Genomic DNA, 6,000 nt, shown 5'->3' on the forward strand with positions numbered 1-6,000 from the left:
AGGGACTGAAGGCGCACATCCCCACGTGCAGACATGCGCAGTGCAAACGTGTGGTAAAGAGGCGGGAAGCCATTGAAACAATGTTGACTATTATACAGTTCAGCGAAGACCGTCACAGGGGCAACATCACAGTGGCCAGGAAAAGTTTACCAACCTTCACCCCCCTCACACCGATCTACACCAGGATATAGGACGGGGTCCGGATACTAACTTGTAATTCTTCATATCGTTGGGATGGTGGCAGACAGTGAGTCTTGAATCGTCTGCTTATCGATAATAACTTTCAAACAGGACGCTTGTTAGGTTATTAAGCAGGACAAAAATTCCTGGTTTCAGAGTACTACGTATACCATTTTACTATCATGAGGACCAGTATAGTCTATATCACGTGCTGGAAACCTACTTTTCGATTACGGACACTAGATACAAGGGTTTTTAGTCACTATGACCACGTGATAATCATAACGGAGGGGGGGAGGGAGGAAGTAGGGCCTCTCCGCTTCGATCGCATGGCGTGGAAGTGCTATGTTATGTTAATTATATTGTAAAAATATGTGACAATGAGGAATGTGCTGATCATATTTAAGATAGTATGTATTTCTGTGGAGTTTTCATATATGCTTTATCTCCACATTCATTGAAGTATTTACAAAATTTCATCCACATTGCAAGAGCTGTACCTATTATGGACCCAGTTACTTATTTTTGTTGCTGAAGTAATATATTTTTTCCGTTATGACGATCTTATGTTTTTATTAGCTCACCTGACCGAAGGGCAAGTGAGCTTATGTCATGGTCCGTCGTCCGGTGTCGTCCGTCAACTTTTCCTTTAAACAACTTCTTCTGAAAAACGGACGGGCCTCGAGTCATGATATTTGGCTGAAAGCTTCGTTGGTAGGAGCCTGACAAAGTTTGAAAATTACATTGACCTACTTTCAAGGTCACAGGGGTCAAATATGTCAACAAGAGGCCCAAGAGGGCCTGATTCGCTCACCTGAATATTTAAGCAGTTATAGCAAAATATTCTCATTAAATATCATATTGCCCTAAAATTATTTCCCTCACAAACTTTGTTGGCTCCATCTGTTGAAACTACCAGCCAAATATTATAATTTTATGCCTTTTAATTCTTGAGAAGAAGTAGTTTGAACCGTTTGACATATTTGAACGCTGTGACCATGAAATTAAGTCAAGGTCAATTTCATTCGCAAACTTTTCCCTGGAAATAACCAGCCAAATATTAAGGTTTTATACCTTCCAGTTCTTCAGAAGAAGTTACTCTAAGCAATAGACATATCTGACTCCTGTGACCTTGAAAGTAGGTCAAGGTCATTTTCATTCGCAAACCTTGTTGGGCTCTTTTCCAGGAAATAACCAACTAAATATTAAGGTTCTATACCCTCCAGTTCCTCAGAAGAAGTCGTTTGAAGTATTTCACATATCTGCCTCATGTGACCTTAAAAGTAGGTCAAGGTCATTTTCATTCCCAACTTTGTTGGGGTCTTTTCCAGGAAGCTACCAGCTAAAAATGTAGGTTCTATAACCTTCAGTTCTTCAAAAGTGGTTTTAAGCATTAGACATATCTGACTCTTGTGACCTTGAAAGAAGGTCAAGGTCATTTTCGTTTTCAAACTTTGTTGGGCTCTATCCCAGGAAGCCACCAGCCAAATATAAAGATTCTATAGCTTTCATTTCTTCAAAAGAAGTCGTTTGAAGTGTTTGACATATTTGAAGGCTGTGACCTTGAAAGTACGTCAATGTCATTTTAATTCTCAAACTTTGTCGGGCCCCAACAACAAAGCTTTCAGCCAAATATAATGACTCTAGGCCTGTCCGTTCTTCAGAAGAAGTTGTTTAAAGGAAAAGTTGACGGACGACGACGGACGGACGACGAACGACGGACGCCGCACCAGGACATAAGCTCACTTGCCCTAAAACCTTCAAACGACTTCTTCTGTAGAATTAAAAAGTATAGAATCTTGTGGCTGGTGCCTTCCTTGGATGGACCCCGACAAAGTTTGAGAATGAAAATGACTTTGACCTACTTTTCAAGGTCACAGCCGTCAAATATGTCAAAATCTTTCAACGACTTCTTCTGAAGAACTAAAAGGTATAGAATCTTCATATTTGACTGTTGGCTTCATGAGATAGAGCCCGACAAAGTTAAGAATGAAAATGACCTTGACCTACTTTCAAGGTCACAGGGGTCAAATGTGTCAAACACTTCAAACGACTTCTTCTAAAGAACTAAAAGGTATAGAATCTTCATATTTGGCTGGTGGCTTCATGGGNTTAAGTCGAGGTCAATTTCATTCGCAAACTTTTCCCAGGAAATAACCAGCCAAATATTAAGGTTTTATACCTTCGAGTTCTTCAGAAGAAGTTGCTCTAAGCAATAGACATATCTGACTCCTGTGATCTTGAAAGTAGGTCAAGGTCATTTTCATTCGCAAACCTTTTTGGGCTCTTTTCCAGGAAATAACCAACTAAATATTAAGGTTCTATACCCTCCAGTTCTTCAGAAGAAGTCGTTTGAAGTATTTCACATATCTGCCTCATGTGACCTTAAAAGTAGGTCAAGGTCATTTTCATTCCCAACTTTGTTGGGGTCTTTTCCAGGAAGCTACCAGCTAAAAATGTAGGTTCTATAACCTTCAGTTCTTCAAAAGTGGTTTTAAGCATTAGACATATCTGACTCTTGTGACCTTGAAAGAAGGTCAAGGTCATTTTCGTTTTCAAACTTTGTTGGGCTCTATCCCAGGAAGCCACCAGCCAAATATAAAGATTCTATAGCTTTCATTTCTTCAAAAGAAGTCGTTTGAAGTGTTTGACATATTTGAAGGCTGTGACCTTGAAAGTACGTCAATGTCATTTTAATTCTCAAACTTTGTCGGGCCCCAACAACAAAGCTTTCAGCCAAATATAATGACTCTAGGCCTGTCCGTTCTTCAGAAGAAGTTGTTTAAAGGAAAAGTTGACGGACGACGACGGACGGACGACGAACGACGGACGCCGCACCAGGACATAAGCTCACTTGCCCTAAAACCTTCAAACGACTTCTTCTGTAGAATTAAAAAGTATAGAATCTTGTGGCTGGTGCCTTCCTTGGATGGACCCCGACAAAGTTTGAGAATGAAAATGACTTTGACCTACTTTTCAAGGTCACAGCCGTCAAATATGTCAAAATCTTTCAACGACTTCTTCTGAAGAACTAAAAGGTATAGAATCTTCATATTTGACTGTTGGCTTCATGAGATAGAGCCCGACAAAGTTAAGAATGAAAATGACCTTGACCTACTTTCAAGGTCACAGGGGTCAAATGTGTCAAACACTTCAAACGACTTCTTCTAAAGAACTAAAAGGTATAGAATCTTCATATTTGGCTGGTGGCTTCATGGGATTGAGCTCGACAAAGTTTGAGAATGAAAATGACCTTGACGGTGACCTTCTTTCAAGGTCACAGGTCTCAAATATGTCGAAAACATCAAACGACTTCTTATGAATAATCGAAGGCATAAAATGGATTTGGTTGGTGGCTTCCTTGGATAGAGTTCACCAAAGTTTACGAATTAAAATGACCTCAACTTACCTTAAAGGTCACTGTGGTCAACAACATTTTAAAGGATCTGTTCTAAATAACCAAAAGGAATGGATTCATAAGATTTGGCTGGTAGCCTTTTGGGATAGAGCAAACAAGGTATGAGAAGGAAAATGACATTGACCTACTTACAAGGTCTCAGGGGAAAATATGTCAAGTAACTTCTGAAGAAGAACCAAAAAGCATAGAATCTTATAATAATATTTGGCTGGTAGTTTCAACAGATGGAGCAGACAAAGTTTGTGAGGGAAACATTTGTAGTGCAATATAATATTCAATGAGAATATTTTGCCATGACTGCTTAAATATTCAGGTGAGCAATACAGGCTCTCTGGGCCTCTTGTTTTCCCTATGATGGCGTTATGAAGCTTCGTTATCAACAGTGTTCGTCTTTTTTTTAGGTCTAAAGATTTACAGGGTAGGAAATATCAGAAGTTCGAAATTAACCTTCATGCAACTAAGCTAAAATGATCCATCCAAAGTTCAGCGTTGTTTCTTGTCTATAGATACATCTGCTTTGTACAGGCAGTCAGATAATTGTCTAAATATTGCTGTATTTGATTTTGTTTCGGTTTTAATTTGTTATCCTATTAAAAGCTGAGATCATATAAGGATGTGCATCCGTGTGTATACTTGCATGGGTGTGTTTGTGTTGGAGGCAGTATGATGGTGTATTTGCCCCTAGTGATAGCACAGATCTGATGTCGACTTCAGAGTGCTACCTCACTGAAATAACCATACCCAATGCACCCAGCATAGTATTCTGTCTGGTGACATTAGACTGGCAAGGGTGAACAAGTTATATGACTCGAATCTAGATACAGCTGTACTGTAACACGGCTATATACACATAACGCCGGTTTGTGTATACCGACAAAACCTCTCGCATTTTCGAGTATAAATCCTGGCGGACCTTTACATGTTAATTCAGGCCTTGCAAAGCTTTGTCAAGGCTCATTTGAAAGCAGCATCAGATTACTAGGTCAGACCTTATTTCATTTATATATAAATGAACAGCTCTGGTCCCATCGGTTCAAATGTTTGGATCGCGATAAACGAAAACGGTCCTGTTGTGTAACTTGCAGTGGTACCGTCTGTTTTCCGTCCATAGATACCGCTGAGTTGTTAACCGTCTATATATAGATACAACTGCACTTGTACTGAACATCAATAATTTAAATAATGATACACTCCATCTATTTTAGCTTCTTTGTGTGTACTTACAGACTTCTCTAGTTTTTGGGTGCATTTTCTGATTGTCAAAATTTTGGAAGTAACCATGCTCGCCTTCTATGCATCTTTTAGGCACATTTCGAAAGACACTTAACCTACTGGTAATGAGTCCCTTACAGCTGTATGTAAAGCAAATAAATATATGAACAATAATGCCTCTTAAAATCCTAAGCTTTTGTCGTTGAAAAATAGAATCCTGCTCGCCTGCACATTTCCTCCGATCGCAATCATCATTAAATTCCAAGGGTTCCGCTTTAGATACAATCATCTTTCGTTATCCCAGGGTTCCGCTTTAGATACAAATATCTTTCGATATCCCAGGGTTCCGCTTTAGATACAATTATCTATCGATATCTCATGGTTCCGCTTTAGATACAATTACCTATCGATATCTCATGGTTCCGCGTTAGATACAAACATTTTTCAATCCGCTAAACCTTCCTGTCAGCAATTCTGAATGTTATACCGACAATTTATTCTGCGTAACATTGTTTGTCGTCTTAGCCCTCGTCTGATCACTTTTCTTCTGGCGTCGTGCGTTCTGCATCAAGATTTGTTGACTTCTTAGCTTTCATTCAAACTTATTATAAATCTTCTACAAAATCACACACCATCCATCATGTAGCATCTGACACCAGTGACATGTGCAAACCAACACCCCAAAACAAGACATCAACAGACACATTTCTGCTACCAAGGATGCATACCAATTCTAAATTTTTCATCATATCATCACAAAGTGCAATGACCTTCCGGTATTAGCAGTACAAAAAGCACAGCTCTAGAGGACTTCAAGGCCCATATCTCATACACAACCCTCGAAGTCCTTGCATCCGTATCATAAATACACCTACATTGTACACACTTTTACAATAAAAAAAGATTACTGTACTATTAAACGTATTCCACCAAACAACCTTGGTATAATCGTCAAAAATGATAGCACAAAACAAACTTGAAGAGAAGAAATCATCCTTAAGGGAAAGGTTATCAAATTGTAAAATTGGGAATACTACCTCAACCCCAAGGGGCAGGCAGTGCGGGGCCCGAAATGGAAAATTGACAATTTCAAAAATCTTATTCGCCAGACTGGTATAGTCTATATATATGAAAAGGTCCTTTGTCAAAGTTGTAACTTTCATTATCACCACTTCATAGCTCTTAAAATT

This window comes from Mizuhopecten yessoensis, unplaced genomic scaffold, assembly GCF_002113885.1.
Source record: "Mizuhopecten yessoensis strain PY_sf001 unplaced genomic scaffold, ASM211388v2 scaffold5893, whole genome shotgun sequence".
Taxonomy (NCBI): Eukaryota; Metazoa; Mollusca; class Bivalvia; order Pectinida; family Pectinidae; genus Mizuhopecten; species Mizuhopecten yessoensis.